The 22,865-nt window shown below is 41.7% G+C and overlaps 1 protein-coding gene across 2 annotated transcripts in view; it reads right to left on the bottom strand.

The window, feature by feature from the left end:
- LOC125283109 (ral guanine nucleotide dissociation stimulator-like) overlaps positions 1–22,865 on the bottom strand; it is a 107,588-nt gene that overhangs the window by 61,597 nt on the left and 23,126 nt on the right. For both annotated transcript variants that reach the window (XR_008959417.1, XR_008959418.1), the window contains exons 2-3: positions 19,064–19,174; positions 13,980–14,032 (exon numbers count right to left, since the gene is read on the bottom strand). The gene's annotated coding sequence lies outside the window, so the exon portion shown is untranslated. The remainder of the gene's footprint in view (positions 1–13,979; positions 14,033–19,063; positions 19,175–22,865) is intronic.

Below are 22,865 nucleotides of genomic sequence, written 5' to 3'. Positions count from 1 at the left end.
TTGTTCTTGCCATCCTAGAAACTTACAGGATTTAAATGGTTGCCTCAACATAATTAGAAAGTGTCACAGAGGAGCAGCTGGGTGGCTCAGTCAGTTAAGCATCTGCCTTCGTTTCAGGTCATGATTCTGGGGTCCTGGGATCAAGCCCCACGTGGGGCTCCCTGCTCAGCTGAGAGCCTGCCTCTCCCCCTCCCTGTGCCTCTCCATCTGCCTCATGCACATGCGTGTGCGCTCTCTCTCAAATAAATAAATAAATAAATAAATAAATAAATAAATAAATAAATAAAATCTTTAAAAATTAGAAGAAGAAGCTGTCACAGACCTGCAATCAATTCAGGACTGGCCACTCTGCCAAGTTCACTCAGTGAATGCCCAAGGTCTTCAAGAACAGCAGGTGCACTGCATGCAGACTTCAAGCCAGACTCTCCTTTCAACCTGGCCAGTGTCACAAACACATCAAACACCAGGTGTCACTCTGTAACAGACACTACACTACACATCCAAACAAAACAAGCCATAGAAAATGGAGACAGGCTGGTGATGGGTAGTTAAGGAGGGCACGTATTGCATGTGCACTGGGTGTTATAAGCAAGTAATGAATCATGGAACTTTAAAAAATTAATTAATTAATAAAATTTTTTAAAAAAGAAAATGTAGAGCATATGTTTGTACAACTCTCTCCTGAATTTATAAAAAAGAAACCAACGCATCCAAATAGTGTTAACACACTAATCCAAATCAATTAAAAGGGAAAGAAAAAGCTCTTTACATATCTTCTGCTCTTCTAACAATAAATCCAACATGCTACTGTGAATTTTCCATATATTTAGCCCTGATGCCGTTTCTACCACCTGCCCTTAAAGGGTCTTTGGAAGCATTTGCTAGTGCTGCCTTCCAGGGGACCTGTTCTGAGGGTGTCAGTTACCAATGAGTCAAGCAGCACACTACATGAGAGGGGCCACATGCCAGGAAGCTCAGGGCATCTGGGTTCCAACAGATAATCACCAGAATGTAATTTCAGACTTCCCCAAACATGTCTCCAGTTTCCCTCCCCGCAAGGTGAATTGAGTAATTCAGTATATCCTGTTAGATCAACCCCAAGTTTCTCACCTATAAGTTTCAAGGCATAAAGAAAACTGTAGTCTTAAATATTAAATTTAGAAGTTAAAAATTACCATTGAAAATGGTTCCTTTCAACTTAGACACTTGTAGTTTAAGTCAAATTATTAACATCCTGTAATAAGATAATCAAATTTTAACCACAAGCAACACATTCAAAGAATCCCCAGAAAGGATTGGATGTTTTTATTTTGTTTCCATCTTCCCATTTGCAGAAATCATAAACATTTCATGATTCAAAGCGGACACCAGTATAACCACAGGCTATAGAAATGAAAGGTCCAGGCCCTATGTTTTATTATTCCCCCAGTATCTGTTACTGAGCACAGAATGGAGAAATGATTTCTGAGCTAACTCACCACCACTGGGAACATATGAGACAAATGAGAAAGGGCACGACTGGCCGTCCGGGCCTCTACTGTGATCCCTGCACAGGGGCCTCAAGGAATATCATGCAGCAGATCACGCTATATCATAACAATACTGCTATCATCTGCAGTTGCTCCCATCCAAGCCTCAACATTAATAAAAACAAGTATGACTAATGCTATGAAGACAGAGCAATTACGTACATACCTCTCTTATCATTTAAAATACATATAACATATTAAAATATACCCCTGATGTCACAAAAAAGTGACCGAACATTTTGCTCAGGACAACCAGTGGCACTGATTTTGCTCACCAACTGGAATTCAGGATAGCTTTGGAGATTGGAGATGGGTGTCTCTACTGGCTGTTATTATTAAAATGTTCTCCAGGGAACGTGAACTAACACTAGGTTTGTTTTGTTGTTTCTTGGTTTTTTTCCAATTGCAATCAGCCATTTAGAATTATTGCAATGACCCAGGAGTTGCATTCAAAGTTGGCATCATTCTTTTAAGGGAAAAAACAAAATCCATGGAAGCATCCAAATATTTGAAATCCTCAATAAGAACTTAAATTCCAAGGATTTAAGAAGAATCTGTTTTTCTTGTTCGTTTTATTTGTTCTTGTCCCTCCTCCACTCAATAAGAGTAAAGTGGACCTTGTGGAAAAAAGAATAAAAAGCAATAACAACATGAGAGGTTTGTGGAAGGAAGTCCTTCACTCAGCATGAGAAGGAGGGAGTAGTGTGCAAGTATGTTTGCACACTGGACCGTCTGAAATAAGTCATGACAAATAAAGCAAAAGAAAGCAGGGACTGTGGAAACCAGTTAATTGCAAAACTACAATTCTGCTGTCTTGCTATGTGCTATTTGCTCATAAGAAAAGGCCTTAGCTGTTATATAGAGAAAGCAGAAGGACTGTGACTTAATCCTGCTGGATACCTGCCCTGAATGTGCTGGTCTGTCTATGATTCAGACCAAGCTTTTCCACCGAACCTCTGCAGGAGCTTCAGATTCGTGTTCATCTGCAAAGAGTTATCAAAGATGTGCAGTTCCACCAAGGGAAGAAGAAAGAAGGTGGGGGAAGAAAGGAGGTGGGGGGAGAATGGGGCGGAGAAATGGAAACAAACATCTCAGAATTATTTGTAATCCTAGTATATTCATAATTCTAGTTTTTCTTCAGGAAATTCTTCTGTGTTATTAACATCTGAGGTAGGATAATGCTATTAAGTGTGAAAAGTTAGAAATAATTTCCATCTATATTGGCAAAAATATCAAAATTCAAATTACCTATTGCAAATACAAACCAACTGTACAGAGAGTGAAAACCAGCCATTCATTTCACCTTCTTGTGCACAACTCTGGGCACTGCACTGGGTCCAGTTGTGTTATTATCAGAAAAGCTAGTAAAAATCCTTTCCCCCTATTTTAAGGAAAAGAATCAGAGGCTAAACCCACTATCTATATAAGCTCACTTGGAGCAATAAAGAACAAGAGAACCAGTGTTGAATTCCATTAAAGTAAGACAGCTTCCACCATAGCCCCGGATTCACGGCCGGTCAACTGTGACTACCAAACTAACTAGACACACCGAGACTCCACATGCACGAGTCCTGCCTCTAATCCAGCATCACCTCCACACCACGGAGAAGGAAGGGAGATGGTAGGTAGGAGGCCTAGAGTAAATTTCAAACAACCAAACTTCATCTTTGATAGTAAAGGAAAAACAAACACTAGTGACCATAGTCTACTCCCCAGCCTCTGTGTGCCCCCGAAGCACCCCACAGATCATCGGCACTCTCTGGGTAGCTCACCTGCTGCAGTTTGCTCCTAGTACCCACGCCTCTCTGAACACTATCTCCCCCACCGAAGCAACGGAGAAGAAGAAACAGAATACATCTTCCTGAAATGACACAGTAAGTATTTTCTTTATCTGGCGGTGAGGTGAGCGAGTGCAGGGAAGATGGGAGCTGTGATGGGGAGATGAAGTACTCCTTAATTTGGCCATTATTTAAAGTATTATTTTCATACTAAAACAAGCATGAGAAGAGTAGAGTGAATTTGTGCGTGGCTTTTCAATTTTATGTTTGCATAAGGCCACTTTGGAACCATGCTTCCCCCCAGCCAATGGCACTTTGGTAACAAAGCCTGAGAAGCCAAGGGAAACCATTTCAGTAAAACCCTAAACCTTAAGTCCCCTGCTCTACGAGGACACAAATGTGCTAAGGATTTAACCAAGTGTTTAACAAAGAGAAATAAAGTAACAAGGCTCTGTTGATAGACTATCGAGCTCTCTGTCCAATCAGTAGCCACTAGGCACATGAAGCTATTTAATTTTAAAGTGAAAATCAAATGAGATTACTTAAAATTAAAACTTCGGTCAGTCAGTCACAATAGCCATATTTCAAGCACTGAGCAGCCCACATAGCTAGTGGTTACCTAATTGGATAGCACCGATACAGAACATTCCCATCATTGCAGAGAGTTCTACTGAACAGAGCTGCCCTACAGAAAAAGCAACTGCCATGTTTAGATCTGCAAAAGCTAGTCAGAGTCAAGTTGATTTAATATTTAAAACTAAATGGAAGCATGCAATTAAATTTCATGCTAAAAGACTTGCCTGTGAACTTCCGATTTGTAGTTTCCTAGGTTGGTAGAGCTGCAAGAGACCTCAGGGCTATCCAGGACCAGTCCTTCCCGTTATACACATGGAAACCAAGGTAAAGAAAGGGTGAGTACCCACCTCAAGGCCACACAGCTCAGCAGCATCAATGCCTGATCTAAAGCTACCTTCTTCCCATTTCTTTTGTCCAGAGAGTTTTAGGTGAGGAAGGAAAATGTTTTTAACATAAAAATAACAAATAGCCCCATGGGAGATAAGATGAGAATTTAAGAGGCTTTAATCCAACAATAAATATAAACAGGTGCAAGTCACTGTGGGAGCAGGAGCCTGGGTGGGGGCTACAAAGGATTACACGAAATGGTTGCTGCCTGAGCCTTTACAGTCTCATCAGGAAGCTAAGGCAGAGCCACCTTCAGGGGAAACTAAGAACATCCAGCTAGAATGAAATGGTAACACAGGAGTTTATTATAAAAGTTGACAGAAAAAAAATGGGCACCTCTAGCTGGAGTTGCCAGAAGAAATCAGTGGGTCTGAACAGAGCCGGAAAGTAGGAGCCAGAAGACCAGGAGAGCAAAGGGCAGTCCCCAAAAAGAGAATTGCATAAGCCAGGAGGCAGAAGTAAAACTATGCAAAAAGAGGTAAAGGGGCAGTAAGCAAAGCAGAATGTGTGTGAGAGAGCACTTCCACAGAACAACACCCCCAACAACATGTACAAGAAAAACAGGCGGGGAGCCTGCAGGGGTTCAGTGTTAGCCCGGTTCAGGCCACACTATAGCAAGTTATAAAGAACCTGTGCAGGTCTCTAGGAACGAAAAACAGCTTATTGAATCTGGTGGGGTAATTTGGATAAATCTAAAACTAAGCAGTCTAGAAGTCAAATGTCCTGTATATCTGTGAGGCCTAACTCTGTGATCTTTGAAAACAGATAAATGAGTAGCATTCAGAGGTCAGAACACGTGTAAGCCTTGACATTAAACCTCTCCTGTCAATGTATTTTTTAATTGGGGTGAGGGGGTGGAGGAAAGGAAACGCCTTGCTATCAAATTCTAGAATTTTCTTAACCTTGAACGGAAAACTCCAAACGAATGCATTTCTGTACCAAAGGCATATGACATGGCAGACATCTTGAAACAATATCTCTGAATGAACTATATGCTCTCATTTTCTGTATTCTTGATGCTCTGACATCTGGGACCTTGCTGACCTCACAGGGACCGCCCCTCCCAGGGTTAGCCAAGTTGTACACACATGCTTTTGACAGGCAAACCAACCAATCCAAAATCCATTCCCACAACCACCTCCTTTTATGGGCTCTCAGACTTGGGACACTCTCCTCCTGCTCAAATCACCTGAGGACTGGGAACTAGACCACTAGGGACCCCTCTACACCCCAGAGCCTGCTAAAATTATTCCAACTATCCAATCCTAAACCTGCTTTAGCTTGCTTACCTTGCCTTGCCCATTCCTTCCCTCAAAAACCACAATGAAGACTCCCACCCTCAGCTCCCCCCTCTTTGCCTGCTCTCTGTGTGCTCTCTGGTTCCTTCTTCATAGCCCTGCCGGCAGGCCATGCCTCCTGTTTCTATTGTACTCCTGTGCAGTAGTAAACATTGCTTCCTTCATGGCAATCATTTTCATGTCTGTGTGCCTGTCTTACCACACCTGATTAAAACAAATCCCACGTACCATTAAAACCACCTCTCAACTACCAAATACAGAAAGTTCTCAGTCATTTGACCTTGAAACCCATTCACCAGGTGCCTTACATTTGTACACCAGCCCCCCTTTTTCTGTGCAGGTACCGACCTCAAGGGCTGCCACCAAAAGTATCACTTCTACAAAAGGCCATTCACAATTTTCTGTGACTCAGAAGGTCATTACTGGAGCTCTGGCATAAGTTCATTGTTACCAGTGGACACTTCCGCTAGTATGAAATGTAATGTATGCCCAATGAGGGCAGGGGCTTCTGTCTGACTTGCCCACCGCCATATCTCCAGCACCTAGAAATGTGCCTGAAACACATACCTGGCATCCAATAAATGTGTGTAATAAATTAATGAACTATACAAAAACAGATACATATTGGTAGATATGGCCTATGCAATACAGCTTCAAAAGCAGGAGAGTACTGAGACTCCTACATGGTAGGCGGTATGGAACTGAGTTAAGAAAATGGGATCTACAATCAGACCAGAGGTTAAATCTCTATCTACCATTTGATAGATGTGCAATCTTGGACACGTCACCTATAAAAACAAAGACCCCAGTCTTCCATTGATGAAAACTGGGAAGACAGAATCCACTTCAGAAGGAAAGGATGACACAGGATGGCCATGTACAACACTTATATTGTGGTAAGATGACAATGTAAATACATTTTATGGGGTCCCGTCATCCCCCACTGCCATTTGAAACACATGGCAATGATAAATGAAATATATTTTTAAACGAAGAATAAAATTAACAAGTGAACCTCCATAAAAAAAAAAAAAAGAAAGAAAAGTGACAAACATCCCCATGAAGCAGCAACCACAGAAACTCCAAGTGATGCACAGATTTGACGCTGCAGGCAAAGGTGTCTGGAGGTCAACTGCAAGGAGTACAAGTGCTCCCGCTGGCTACAGAGACCAACAGAAAGGCCTGCTCGCTGCCTGAAACCTCAACTTCAGCTGAGCTGGCAGCCTTGATTGCACACCACTTGCTTCATCAGAGCACTGTAAGGTCTCTGGTAGCTCATGACATCTAAACACTACTGCCTCCCTTTGCAAAGGTTCCCTTCCAGATCATCCCTGACTTACAGAGACAGGCAGCCGGTCTCCCTACACACTTTCCTTCCAAGCCTTCCAAACTCTCTCGTCTCTCTGCTTTCTTCCAATCCATGGTTTTTTTTTTAAGATTTTATTTATTTATTCGACAGAGATAGAGACAGCCAGCGAGAGAGGGAACACAAGCAGGGGGAGTGGGAGAGGAAGAAGCAGGCTCATAGCAGATGAGCCTGATGAGGGACTTGATCCCATATCGCCGGGATCACGCCCTGAGCCGAAGGCAGACGCTTAACTGCTATGCCACCCAGGCGCCCCTCTTCCAATCCATGTTTTATTTATAAGCTACCTTCACATGAGATCCCTTCTGTTATTGAACATGTCTTAATAATTCTACCTCTTGTAAGGAAAGCCTTCCCCAATTATTTACACCTTGATAAGTATTTACCCCTGAATCCTCATAAACCATCTCTTTATACGGCACTAACTTGTAGAAAGTAGCAACGAAGTTACTTAATTTTCAGAATGAACCATACAAATTACAACCGACCTTCTAAAGCCAGAGACAGAAAGAGAACATAAGCATAAACAAAAGTAATGCTGGTCCATTATTCATTCATATTTACTAGGCAAAATGAAAGTTTTATGAAGCTTTGAATAATATATATTTGTTCTATTATAAAGGCAACTAATCCTCTGTACATGGTAATGTATCTGTAATAACACCCTCCCTAATCTAGAATTTCTGGATGCGAGGAGGGGGTATTAAAACCTCCTCTGTGGGAAGTATATAGGACTACAGTCCCTGACGGGCTTTCCTGCTGCAGGATGACACTTGCAATTAGTGACAGCAAATGTCATTCTCAAAACATTGCTGGGCTTTAGAGGACATTAGGAAACTAACAAAGGGCTTAAAAAATGGCAGGAAAGGAAGGAAGAAGAAGGAAGGTGGCAGAAACAAAGTAAGCCACAACCTGATCTACTATAAGCAACAAGCTCAAGAGAAACAATTCAGGATGCCAGAGAACTAATGTCAATTTCACTGCAGGATCTGTAGATGTCTGTGCCCTTCAGACCCCAGTTCCCACCACATGGTAAATTTGATGAACTACACCTGAGATTCCCTCAATAAACCAGGACCCTCAAATGGAGCCAATGTGGTCCCAACCAAGAACACTCCCAGCCCCCTGGCAAAAGAAACACAAGCCCTCCAGAAAAACACAGGACTGAAACAGATTAAATCTAGGTTCAACTAAATCTGATCTCAAAATGCCATCACAAAGCATGCAAGAAAGGAAGCCACTGTGAGAGAGAACAGATTTAGGCAAACCAAAGACTTTAGATACTGGAATGATCAGATACAGAATATCAACTATTACATTTTAAATGTTTAAGAACACAAAAGACGTCTAAAAATGAAGAAGGACAAAGGGCCTATCAAAAGCAACAGAACAAATATGAACCCTGAACTTAAGGAAGTTAAAACATGAAACAAAAATCACTGAGATGTAAAACCCAACAGAATGGTTGAGCAGCAGATGAGCTCCAAATGAAGGAGTCCATGCACTGCATGGAAGAACCAAAGACATCCCCGGAATGCAACACAAGAAGGCAGGGAAACAGCACGAAAGCCAGCTTGAGAGACATGGAGAACAGATCGAAGTTTCAATAAGAATCCTGGGAAGGACACCAGAAGGACAGAAAAGAGTCAACATTTGCAAAGACAGCAGCTGAGCATTATACAGAATTGATAAATGTTCTGAACCCAGAAATACAGGAAACGCATAGATACCAAGCAAAACAAGAAATCTTCAACTAGACATTTTGTGGTGAAACTACAGATCACCAAAGACTAAGAAAAAGATTTTAAGAGAAGCCAGAGAGAAAAGGCACTGAAAGGAACAATGAGATGGGGAACAGAGTTTAAAAGCTGCTGCAAAGATATGAGAAGCTAGTAAAACCCTATCTGTAAAGGGGGACACAAGTAACTTTTACTGCCACTACTGCGAATATGGTGCCTAACATACATCACAACGGAAGACAATGAAATTAATCCAGAGCAGAAAAAACTGAAAGAATTATGACCGTCAAAAGAAGGGTCATGCCAAAAAATTTTAAAACACTGGGGATCAAAAATTCTTAGAATTCCTCAAATTCTTAGAAAAATACATAATTTACCAAACCTGAAACAAGAAAAAAGAAAACCTGAATAATCCTGAAATAATCCTAAAATGATTAAAGAAACTGAACAAGTGGTTAAAACCTTCCAATTAAAAACAAAACAAAAAAGCACCAGTTTCAGAAGGTTTTTACAGGAAATACTAAAAAACATTCTAGGAACAGATCATTCCAATCTTATCCAAACTATTTTATAAAATAGAAAAAGAAATGCTTGACACCAGTTCTACAAACTTTATAAAAGGATCGTTCAGAAACAATGTGAAGAAGGGAAATTTAGGCCAATGTCAGTTGTGAACACAGATCCAAAAATGCAATATATTAGCCTCTAAAATTCAGAACTACAACTCACCACATTTATATTGAGGAAGAATCATCACATGGTTATCTCAGTTGATGCAGAAAAATATATATGTATTTGGAAACTTCAAAACCTATCTAGGACTTTTTATAAATCTTACCAAACTAGAAAAAGAAGCAAACTTCATCTGATAAAGTGTATCTACTGAAAATTTACAGAAAACTTCATTAAGAAAACATCAGAAGGCAGGGGAAGCCCTGAATGATGAAACATTAACAGAACTCTTTATGTATGGTGTGAGAGAGTGGTCAAGTTTCATTCTTTTGCATGTAGCTGTCCAATTTTCCCAGCACCATTTATTGAAGAGACTGTCTTTTTTCCACCGGATGCTTTTTCCTGCTTTATCAAAGATTAGTTGCCCAAAAAGCCGAGGGTCCATTTCTGGGTTCTCTCTTCTGTTCCATTGGTCTATGTGTCTGTTTTTGTGCCAGTACCATGCTGTCTTTGTGATCACAGCTTTGTAGTACACCTTGAAATCCGCCATTGTGATGCCCCCAGCTTTGTTTTTCCTTTTCAACACTTCCTTGGCGATTTGGGGCCTTTTCTGGTTCCACACAAATTTAAGGGCTGTTTGTTCCAGTTCTTTGAAAAATGTCATTGGTATTTTGATCAGGATAGCATTGAAAGCGTAGATTGCTCTGGGTACCATGGACATGTTGACTGTGTTAATTTGTCCGATCCATGAGCATAGAATATTTTTCCATCTTTTTGTGTCTTCTTCAATGTCTTTTAAGAGTGATTTGTAGTTTCTAGAATATGGATCCCTTACGTCTCTGGTTAAGTTAATTCGAGATAACGTATGATTTTTGCTGCTATTGTAAATGGGATGGATTCCCTAATTTCTTTTTCTTCAGTCTCATTGTTCGTGTATAGAAATGCAACTGATTTCTGAGCATTGATTTTGTATCCCAACACATTACTGAATTGCTCTATAACTTCTAGAAGTTTGGGGGTGGATTCTTATGGGTTTTCCATATAGAGTATCACGTCATCTGCAAAGAGAGACATTTTGACTTCTTCTTTGCCGATTTGGATACCTTTTATCCCTTTTTGTTGTCTGATTGCTGTTGCAAGGACTTCTAGTACTATGTTGAATAATAGTGGCGAGAGTGGGCATCCTTGTCATGTTCCTGATCTTAAGGGAAAGGCTTCCAGCTTTTCCCCATCGAGAATGATATTTGCTGTAGGCTTTTCATAGATGGTTTTTATGAGATTGAGGAATGTACCCTCTATCCCTACACTCTGAAGGGTTTTAATCAGGAAAGGATGCTGTATTTTGTCAAATGCTTTTTCTACATCTATTGAGAGGATCATATGATTTTTGGCTTTTTTCTTGTTGATATAATCTATCACACTGATAGATTTGCGAATGTTGAACCACCAGGTTTCAAGTTGTACTACAAAGCTGTGATCACAAAGACAGCATGGTACTGGCACAAAAACAGACACATAGACCAATGGAACAGAAGAGAGAACCCAAAAATGGACCCTCAGCTCTATGGGCAACTGATCTTTGATAAAGCAGGAAAAAAACATCCGGTGGAAAAAAGACAGTCTCTTCAATAAATGGTGCTGGGAAAATTGGACAGCTACAAGCAAAAGAATGAAACTTGACCACTCTCTCACACCATACACAAAAATAAACTCCAAATGGATGAAAGACCTCGATGTGAGACAGGAATCCATCAAAATCCTAGAGGAGAGTATAGGCAACAACCTCTACGACATCGGCCACAGCAACCTTTTTCATGACACATCTCCAAAGGCAAGAGAGACAAAAGAAGAAATGAACCTGTGGGACTTCATCAAGATAAAAGGGTTCTGCACAGCCAAGGAAACCGTCAAAAAAAAACTAAGAGGCAGCCCACAGAATGGGAGACGATATTTGCAAATGACACTACAGATAAAAGACTGGTATCCAAGATCTACAAAGAACTTCTCAAACTCAATACACAAGAAACAAATAAACAAATCATAAAATGGGCAGAAGAGATGAATAGACACTTTCCCAATGAAGACATACAAATGGCTAACGGACACATGACAAAATGTTCAACATCATTAGCAATCAGGGAAATTCAAATCAAAACCACACTGAGATACCACCTTACGCCAGTTAGAATGGCAAACATTGACAAGGCAAGAAACAACAATTGCTGGAGAGGATGTGGAGAAAGGGGATCCCTCCTACATTGTTGGTGGGAATGCAGGTTGCTGCAGCCACTCTGGAGAACAGTGTGGAGGTCCCTTAAAAAGTTAAAAATTGAGCTACCCTATGACCCAGCCATTGCACTACTGGGTATCTACCCCAAAGGTACAGACGTAGTGAAGAGAAGGGCCATATGCACCCCAATGTTCATAGCAGCATTGTCCACAATAGCTAAATCGTGGAAGGAGCCGAGATGCCCTTCAACAGATGACTGGATTAAGAAGTTGTGGTCCATATATACAATGGAATATTACTCAGCTATCAAAAAGAACGATTTCTCAACATTTGCTGCAACATGGACGGCACTGGAGGAGACAATGCTAAATGAAATAAGTCAAGCAGAGAAAGACAATTATCATATGGTTTCTCTCATCTATGGAACATAAGAACTAGGAAGATCGGTAGGAGAAGAAAGGGATAAAGAAAGGGGGGGTAATCAGAATGGGGAATGATGCATGAGAGACTATGGACTCTGAGAAACAAACTGAGGGCTTCAGAGGGGAGGGGTGTGGGGGAATGGGATAGGCTGGTGATGGGTAGTAAGGAGGGCACGTATTGCATGGTGCACTGGATGTTATATGCAACTGATGAATCATCAAAATTTACATAAAAAACCAGGGATGTACTGTATGGTGTCTAACATAATATAATAAGAAAATATTATTATAAAAAAAAAGACTTAACGCTTTAAATCAGAAGCAGGATGACCGTCTTTGTTGTGTGTATTTACCCACGTACTGGAGGGCCAGGCCAGCAGTGAAAGACAAGAAAACAGACTCACTGGCAAGCTTGTCATTATTCACAGACAATCTGACTGTCCACCAAGAAAACACACAAACAAAAAATCTGCAGACAATATGCTGGAATTAAATAAATCATACATATTCACTTAATCCAGCAGTGGGAATGGAATGAACGAACTTGAGCTAAATTCACAAACAGGGATAAATCTCAGAAATACCGTTGAATGTAAATAGCAAGCCACAGATGATTATGCACCATGTGAGACCATTTTTATTATACTCAAAACCAAACAAAACTGCACAATGCATTGTTTAGGGATACGAATACTTGCGGTAAAAACCATTTTTAAAAAAGAAGGGTAACATCATAATGCAGAGGAGTGGCTGCCTTCAGAGGAGAAAAAGAACAGGATCAAGGAGAAGCACCAAAGTAGCTTCTACTTCTTAAAATGAGGGGGGAGGCGGTGTCAAGAGAAGGGGCTTTAGTACTATGCCTCAAAACTTGCATATATGTTACAGATTCTTTAGTAAATGTTCAACTGCTACATAAACCAGACAATTTAAATTAATGGGACAGTTCAAACAAATGATGGATACATATTTAAGTGACAGGCTTAATTAAAGCTCCTGGTAAAGACAGCTCCTCTGTACAAATTTCATTCACAGCAGGGTTACCACAGGAAACACAATAACCACCAGAACATAAACAGTGAATCAATGTCTCTTACTCTGGGGAAGGAGTACAGCCCTTTAAGGAGAGAAAGGGGAACCACAGTCACTGAGGGCCAGCCAGGAGCCAAGTACTGGGCAGGAGGTCTTCAGATCTGTTTTATTCCACAAACCCAAAAAGCCCCTGGAGAGCTTTCTCCCCTGGCCTCTCCCTCCAGCCAGCTCTGCAACAAATATACCTTAGGCTTTCCTTTTATTGTCATAAAGTTGATCGCACACCAGCCTAAGCACATGTCTCTTCAAACCATGAATAATTTCTAGATAACCAACAATTAACTTGCAGAACCTACAATTTAGTTCTAGTGTAGCTCTCAAGGTATCAGTAATCTGGCCACTTGTCTAATACATGTGGACAAGAGAGACTGTAAGCTTAATAGACCAAGAACCACATCCAAACGTACTGTTCCAACTTGGAAAAGAATATGTGATCACACATGGACACACAGACACATACGAAGATTGCAATCTCACTAGCAGTCAGGAACAACATATTAAAAACAGTGGGTTTTCAACATGTCAGTTTGCATATATACACACACCAAAATCATCTCCAGTGTTGCTTAGGGAATTTACACACAACTTCCATAAAAGTTTCCATATAAATTTATATGACCTTTTCAAAAAAAATTTGGTCATAGCAGTATTTTAATGTGGATACATTTCCATCTAATAACTTCACATCTAGGTAACCATACAGGAAAAATTCTCCCACATGTCTGCAAAAAAATTAAAAATCACAAGAATATTCTTTGCAGCATTGTTTTTAAAAGTGGAAGGAAGGAAATACATGTCCATCATTTTTTATGTCTTCAAGTAAAATTAAAGAGCTAAACTACCACATTTTCAACAAGAATCTTAAAAGCTAAATGAATTTAACAAAAACTTACTTCAAAAAGAAAGAGGATGGAGTCCAGCTCCTCCCTTTGTGACTTCTTATTCCCTAGAATGTATAAAAAAAAAATTAGTTATCATGACAATGTGTACATTTTAAGATATTAAAAATTATGTTATCTTGAAAACACTGAAGCTTGAACACACACTCATTTATTCAAAAACTACCAGGAGGTAGCATGGAACCCTTGTCGAGAATGTAGATAAACACCCAAGCCACAGCACCTGAGTCCACACCTAGCGGAGCCACTCTCCGCTAGCTGTTTAACCACAGCCTCCACGTTTGCCAAATCACTGTCAACCCATGGAATGCAATTTATTTGTTTCTCAATTACTTACAAGCTCAAATTATGAAGGAATGCACAGCAGATGCAAAGAAAGAGTTCTAGCTTTTTTGATGTGAAGAGGCACAGAGCAGTCATAACCATGAAAAGCCACGCATGTCTTCAGGTCACGTGCACTGTCCCTTTGATAGGGACAATAAGAGAAAATACAAAACCTACAGCAGTCAGTTACATTTATTGTCCAGTCTCTCTGCCCGGGGCCCTGCGCTAAGAGCTTGCCATTCAGCATCTAACTTGGGAAGTGGTAGCCTTTTCTGCAAAGGGCCAGGGAGTGTATGCTTTAGGCCCCTCTTGTAATCATTTAATGCTGCCATGATGGTGCAAAAGCAGCCATGGGTAACACATAAATGCACTGGTATGGCTGTGTCCAACAACTTCTTTGTCAAAACAAGCAGCCAGCTCTAAGTTGTGGACCCCTGATCTAACAGAATCCCCACAGCTCTAGGAAGTAAGGTAAGATGGCTTTCGTTCATTGAACAAATACTAAAGAGTGTCTCTGTGTCAGAGATTCTTCCAGGCCCTGAGGATACAGGCGTGATACAAAACACAAAAAACCATGCCCTGAGGAAGCTTATATTCTGGCAGTAGGAGGCATGCAGTAAATGAGAAAACCAAGAGGAAAGGCTAATGGGGAGTGCCCAAACAGGCAGTATTCAATTCTGACTGGGGAAGTACACCTTGCTGATAAGATGACATCCGAGCAAAGATCTGAAACAGGTAAGGAAGAGAAACACATGGACATTTGGGGGTAAAGAAATAAGCCATATGGACATTTGGGAGAAATTTGTTCCGGGCAGAGGGATTGGACAGTGCAAACTCCTTATGGCTGAGCAAGTCTGGCATGGTCAGGAAACAGCGAGAAGGCCCTTGAGTCTACAGCGAAGGGGGAGAATTGCTGCAGGTGAGGTTAGAAAGCGGGTAGGGTAAAGGCTGGCAGGTAGGTGGGGCCTGAGGCCATTGTAATGAGTTCCACAACTGGGAAGCTATTTGAGGGTGCAGAGTCATATTTTTAAAGCATCACTCCAGCTGCTCTTCTGAAGAGACTCTGGCAGGGATTGGTGGGGGGGAGTGGGTCACAAGTGTGGAAAGGGGAAGACCATTTCTGAGGCTAACTGCACTAATCTGCATGAGGATAATGGGAGCATCAGCAATACCAGCACAGGCAGTGAGAAGAGGCCAATGACTCTGGATATATTTTGAAGGTAGAGCCAATAAACTCGGGTTTTGGCCTAAATAACGGAAGGCTGACGTTATCATAAGATGATTTCATGATTCACAGCAAACATTTTCCTTCTTTCTGTTGTTTTGGTATATTTTCTTCCTGGTATTCCAATCAAAACACAAATTGTATTAAAAGCAAGAAACTTTAAAATCTCAATCCTAGTTTTATTGGTTCTTCATGATGATTCTTCGTAGTAGACTGCAAGAATGCAGAGTTTTTCCTCTCCTAGCAAGAGATGTCTATTTCTCTATTTGCATCAGAGAGGCATGTAACTTGTTCTGGTCAATGTGACATTAACAAATGTGAAGCAAGCATGAGTTTGAAAAACTTTATGCACCAGCTAAGCTTGGAACCCTATAGCCAACATGGAAAGGAGCTCAAGATAGCCTGCAAGCATGGAGTGCCCTGGTCTACAGCGTCCCAACCACAAGACACATAAACGAGGCCATCTACCACCAGCTAATGTGAGAGGCATGTGCAAGCCTAAACCAGAATAACTGCCCAATAAACCCAGAAAATTGTAAGCAAAATGACTGGTTGTTTTATTATGGCACTTAGCTTTGGGATGGTTTGTAATGCAATTTGTTATGCAGCACAAACTAACTGATACACTCTTGAACAACTACATTTTTTTCTAAAAGGACAGAAAGAGCAAAAGGGGAAAGAAGGAGGGCCAGAGGAGCTTTCAAATGGGGTTTTTGGTTTAAGGCTTTTTTTAAAAACCAGGGATTCTAATATCTTTCTTTGCTATTTTGATTAGCCATAATATCACACTTTTTTCCTCCACACACCTGTGAAAAACAGTTAAGTGGAGCAAAACTAGGAAACAGGATAGAAGTCAGATTGTTTCATATTTGAATTTTCTACCAATTTGGAAAAAAATTAAGCTCAAGATTTACATCAATTTATAACTCACAGGGGAAAAAACTGAGCAATTCATTGAAAAAAAAAAAAACAGTCCCCTAGTTGGCATCCTTGTGCACGTGCCCATATTTGACTTGATGACCGTCTAGAACCTGGAGCATTCTATAAGACTCTGTGTCCAAGACCACCACAGTGCCTCACACCACGTTCTTTCCCCTCCATGCCTGACGTCTGCCTTAGGTTCTGCAGAAGTGGTCAGGACATCCATACATTCCTCTCTGCATCCTCTACTGTATACCTGACCCTATATCAGGCCACATCCCCCACCATCGTGCCCCATCAGTTATCTCCCTTTAGTCAGCCTGCAAACAGGTAAATGCAGCCTGTAAAACCCTCCCCTGACCACGCTACGCCTTGAGTTACAGTCCCCTGTCTTCGCCATCAAACATTGTAAAAGGGTATTCTTGGGTGTAGCCTCCAGTCTCACCCACCTCCCCCACCCACCGCACTCACTCCATCTCTCTGTCTGGCTTAGGATCCCACTACTCACCTAGATTTTTCTTTCAGTGCTCAGTGACAACCTTCTTGATGCACTACCACTTCCTAATCCAGCTGCTCCACAACTTTTGCATTCTTAAACGTTGCCGACATTTCATTCCTTGAAATTCACTCTTCTCTGGGTTTCCGTGAAAAACTGCTTTCCTGGTATCGAAGTCCCTTCCCAGCTCCACACACTACTCCTTTATCTTTCCTCTTTATCTGCCCAATAAAAGAAGCAGTTACCCCAAATCCTTAACTGTCACTCTCTCTATGAAGAACACATCCCTTGGCAACAGCATGATTGCACCTCTCTTCTCCCACGCTCCCATACCTACATTTTTACTGCCCAGCCGGAACCCACATCTGGGTGTCCCATGGGCACCACAACTCAGACTGCCCAAAGCTGCACTCATCCTACCTCCTGAAACTGGCTCCCCTCCAGAGTCCCACTACTGTTGAGGCAGTTTATGAACCAGACTCAACATTCTGAAAGCATATACGCATCCCTATGCTCACGGCAGCATTACTTAAAATAGCTGAGATATGGAAGCAGCCCAAGTGTCCATCAATAGAAGAAGTGGTACATACATACGAGGGTATATTACTCCATACCATAAAAAAGTACGAGATCTTGATATTTATAACAGCATGGAAGTACCTAGAGGGTATTATGCTAAGCGAAATAAGTCAGAGAAAGACAAATGCCGCATGATTTCACTCACATGTGTAATCTAAAAAAAACAAAACAAGTGAATAAGCAAGCAAACAAGCAGAATCAAACCTATAAATACAGAGAACAAACTGATGGTTGTAAGAAGGAAGGGGGTAGAGGGATGGGTGAAATGGGTGACGGGGAGTGGGAGGTACAGGCTTCCAGTTATGGAGTGAACGAGTCACGGGGATGAAAGGCACAGCATATTGAATACAGTCAGTGCTACTGTAATCGTGCTGTACGGGGACAGATGGCAGCTACGCTTGTGATGAGCCAATCACTACGTTGTACATCGGAAACTTACGTGATACTGTGTGTCAACTCTACTCAAGTAAAAGAAATATTTTTTTATAAATAAAACTGAGTTAGAAATAAGTGTGCTAACATGTAAGGATTTCCAAAATAGACTACATAAAACAAATAAGAAGGTGATGACGGCAGCTAATATTTACTGAGCACATATTATGTGCCATACTCTGTCCTGAAATCCCAGGATACGTGTTAACCTGTTTGAGGCTGACAGGAGAAAGCTGAGTCAGAGCGAGGTGAAGTCACTTGACCAAGGAGCAACAGCTGGGAGAACAGCGCCAGGATCCAAACCCAGTCTAGTTCCCCAGGCTACACTATCCTGTCACCTAAATACAGAGCAGATTGTGCAGTGTGACATTATTGGCTTGATTTTTCAAAGAATATTTTATACAGGTATATAAGGGTATAACTATAAGCAAATATAAACATAATACGTGAATAACACATATAGAAAGAAATGCAATGAACTTTTAATAGTGGTTGCATGCAGAGCAGGACTGGGGGTCTGGGCAAAAATATATGGTTCAATTTTCATTTCCAACCCTTTATTTCTTTTCTTAAAGATTTTAATTATGTATTTGACAGAGAGAGAGAGTGCACAAGCAGGTGGAGTGGCAGGCAGAGGGAGAGGGAGAAGCAGACTCCCCGCTGAGCAGAGAACCCAACATAGGGCTCAATCCCAGGACACCGGGATCGTGACCTGAGCCGAAGGCAGACGCTTAACTGACTGGGCCACCCAGGCGCCCCATTTCAAACCCTTTAGTGGAGTCTGATTTTTTTCATAGTATGCACATATTACTTTTATGTCTTTCTTTTTAAGTAAATTATTCCCGTGGAACTCACGCCTTCTGTGGGTTTCTCCTTCCATTTTCCCTGCAGCCATTGGTTGTTCAAATAAGAGCTGTATAAGAGAAGGATCCAGGGAGACAAAGATGCTAACCATTGCGATCTCCTAGCTTTGCTAAGCGTCTGGCAAGAAAGGAAGCTTAAAAGCATGTAACTTGTGGCGCATGAAACATACAACCTCTAAAATTTTCTGAATGTTAAACAAACTCTGCCTATAAAAATTTTTTTTGTAGAAATGCATACCTTTTAATTTCAAACTGTTTTCCAGTGTTATAAAATTTTCATAGAAGATGAAATATATCTGAGAATAGTTGGTCTCAAAAAACTGCTTAAGATCACTTGCATCCACATTATCTGAAAAGAAAAAGTTACCAGAATGACAATAATCTTATACAACTATCAGAATTCACAAACAACCTTTTCAGAAATGAAGGAAAGTAAAAACTAGATTTATCGCCCTATGAGACAAAACACAACTAGGAAAATAATATCCCCAACCATTTGTTCTCCATGAAGAGATCTTAGTTGGCATAGGGCCCCTCCCCCACAGGCAGACCCCCTACAGGAGGCTGATTGAAGGGCATGAGAGCTATGGGGGCACAGCACTCAAAGACCAGAGAGAAAGCCAGAGGTTAGTACAGGACTGGGGAGAAACAAGATGCCTTCCTGTTGGGGATGGGGAATAGAAGTTCACAGAGGAGGTGGCTTTGACATAGGCCATAAAGAGGGATGGGTTTATACATCTGAAAAACAATGTTGCTACTGGAGTCCTATATAGGTGCGGTCTATCCTCCCTCCCAGCTGACCTGAAAGCAGTTCAGAGAATTAGCACAGACTCCCCAGCACACCCACCCACTCCCACCCGGGCCACTGGTCAAGCCTTCCCTCCAGCTTCCAGGTGAGCTGTTCCACTCTTGTGTGGACACAGGGAGGCCCACCATGTGTTCCTAGAGTTGCCCTGAGCAGTGTTTCTTCCTGTTGCACCAGGCGTGCTCAACCAGGGACTGCGGCTAGAAAGGCAAGTTGTGCAGGGAGCTTAGCCCAGCCATAACTGCTGGGGCCCAGCAGCAACAGAGCCACTTCATCCAGGGGCCCGATTACCCCTCACAACTCTGGTCAGAGTACTTATCCACTGTCAACACACCTTTGTACATTTTCCTTAGCAAACAGGTTGTTTGTGCCATTTACAACAGGGTCCTGACCAAGGTGTTAGCTCTTGGGAACAACACACTAATCATCTTGGGAAAATTAAGTACAGCTTCTTTAAATTCTGCAAGGATTACTCAAGAAACAAATGTGCTGCTATTTAATCTATGATAAAGTGGATTCAGTTGATTTTGGGGTCCTAATACTGTGAGTATATGTGAACACATCCATTACTATATTTAACTTCTATAAACTAATGCTGGTGAAGATAAGAAGTTGTTTTCCTCTGAGAACCATATGGGGCGTTTCATTCAAAAAACAAACAAAACAAAACAAAAATAAAACCCAAAAAACAAAAAACAAACAAAAAACCTGACCTGGATCTTTGAAATAATGTACATAAGGTATTTATAAAGTCGTACCAGCTGCCAATTTCACATTCTAGTTTCTGCCCCAAAATAAAAGCACAGAGCAGCGGAAGTTCTTAGTAACTAACAAATTTACCTGCATGAAGGCAGGTTGCAAAGAAACTAGTATTATCATTCTTATGAGCTACATAAGCTTACCGAGGAATCCTTGAGTGCCTTCCACAGAATGTGCGCTTCCAAGAAAGGATTCTGTTCGCTTTCACTCCAGTATGAACTGCTGGCCCACCCAGCACTCACTCTTTCTTCTGAAGCATACTTCACTGGCCAGCTCCTATTGACATTCACTGGTAACCGAAACATCCCCAGCCTGCCCAGAGACCAAGTCAGTGCCTCTGCCATTGCCCCACCAGCTGGTTCTCCCTGGGTCAAAAGCATATCTCACTTTACTTAATTCCTGATGGAATCCCTCCAGATGGAATTGACTTAATTCTGAACGAATGATCTGTCTTCTATGGTAGAGATGCTAGCAACCCTACAGAAACCCCGGTCCATCCCATGTGTCATTATGTCCCCTACATCTAGCACAGTATTTATCTAGTTCAGTATTTTCTAGAATGAGTTGAAAAAGAGAAACAGCCTGTAACATATATGTATGTTAATAACAATGATAGGATAATGGCCACAATGTGTAAACCATTAATTAGATCATATGCCTATAGGAAAGAAATGGCCTAACCCACTTTCAAATCCTGGATATGATCAAGAAAGGGATTTCACTGCTCTGCTGGGGACTCTAGATTTCACCCTGCAAGCTTTACTCTCAAAGCCTGCTGCCAGCTGCATTTCTCTACGTGAGGGTCTGTCTACAAGGCTCCTCAAATCAAATGTGTCCAAAGTAAAGTATTGTTCTCCCTTCAAATTCTGTTATTCCCTCAGGCCCCGCCACCCACCCAGCTGCTCATCATCCCAGGTTCTTCTCACTCCTTCACAGCCCATCTCCAGGGTGTCAGTTCCACCTCCAACATGCTCCAGCCCTGGGTACTTCATGCCCTCCACAGCTCTGCCCGGCATACGTCACCATGAATCCTCACCCAGGCTACAACATGTCCTCTGTCTGGGCTCCTGCTTCCACTCCTCCCCTCCACAGGCCATCCTCCACCATGCAGTCAGCAGAGAGACTGAACACTATAAATCAAACCAGGGCATTCGTTCATTCAAAACCTCCCAGTGGCCTCCAGTAGTACTTAAAATCCAAACTCCTGACCACAGCCTACAAGGCTGTGCGTAGTTTCCACCATTCAATGCCAACTTCATTTCACAGCACTCTGTCCTTCACACCCTACCCTCCGGCCACTGCGGCTTCTTTCTATTCTCCAAACTTCTCAAATGCATTCTCCATCTGGGGCACCTCTTGTATGCCGTCCCCAGGCCCAGATCCCCACATGGCTCATTCCCTCTCATCCTTCAGAACTGCGATCACACATTAACCTCTTCAAAGAAATCCAAAAGTGCTGCTGTTTGTTACTTTTCACATGCTTTCCAATCGCCCTGGCTTCTTCCTTCACAGGCTCTGCAACGGCTGGATGCCTGACTGCTCACCATACAATGGACACACAATGCCATAAGCAAGCAGTTTCCCTGGCACTGAGGATGTGGGTGCACTGACACAGCAAGATGGCACAGCGAAGTTACTGGGTGATCGATGACTCCCTTATCTTTCCTGGGTCCCCCTTGGTCCATCAGAGATACTCAAAAAGAGCTACCTGAACAAAGAGGGTTCTAGTCAAGGTTGAGGAGCACTCATACAGACTGAGGTGCTCTCATGAAACCAAAGGCCAGGTAACAGCCACCTTCCTCCTCAGCCATTCTGTATCTTTCTTGTGGATGAGGCATGGATAGGACAGAGCTTCAAGTACTCACCATCAAGACCATTAGATACCTTTCAGGTAACCTGATACAAAGGGAAACTAAGAGCATGACATCTGTAACATATTCAGTTTTATTTATAAATATGACGACTGCTCACTGGTCTAGAAGCCCTCTTCACATGATTCCCTCCCACAGCTCTTAAGATTCATTGAAATTCTCTTATGTATTCATTTCCTTCTTCACTGACTGACACGCCACTAGACCGGAAGCTGCATAAGGCCAGGAATCTCATCCAATTTGTTCACTGCTCTATTCCTAGCCCCAGGAACAGAGCTTGGTACCCAAAAGGTACTCGAGGCGTATTTGTTAAATGAATACACAAACAATAAATATTAAATATTTTCTACCTCTAAGTCAATAGCTGGAAGAACTGATTTATCTGATTGTTTAAAATCAAGACTCATCAGATGAATAAAGTAAGCCTAGCCCTTGAAGAAGGAGGCCAAAGACACTGGAATTTAACATCCTGCAAAAGGGAACACAAGAAAGTAAGAAAGGGCTGATTTTTAACAAGGCTAACTTCAGGAAGCATAGAGACAAGGAGGAAGCCTTCGTTCAGAAAAAACGATGAACAACGACAAGAACAACTATGACCAGAAACA

Source organism: Ursus arctos, unplaced genomic scaffold (assembly GCF_023065955.2).
Source record: "Ursus arctos isolate Adak ecotype North America unplaced genomic scaffold, UrsArc2.0 scaffold_16, whole genome shotgun sequence".
NCBI classification, from domain to species: domain Eukaryota; kingdom Metazoa; phylum Chordata; class Mammalia; order Carnivora; family Ursidae; genus Ursus; species Ursus arctos.
The sequence above is the reverse complement of the archived record's forward strand: the minus strand, read 5'-3'. Positions and strand labels throughout refer to the sequence as shown.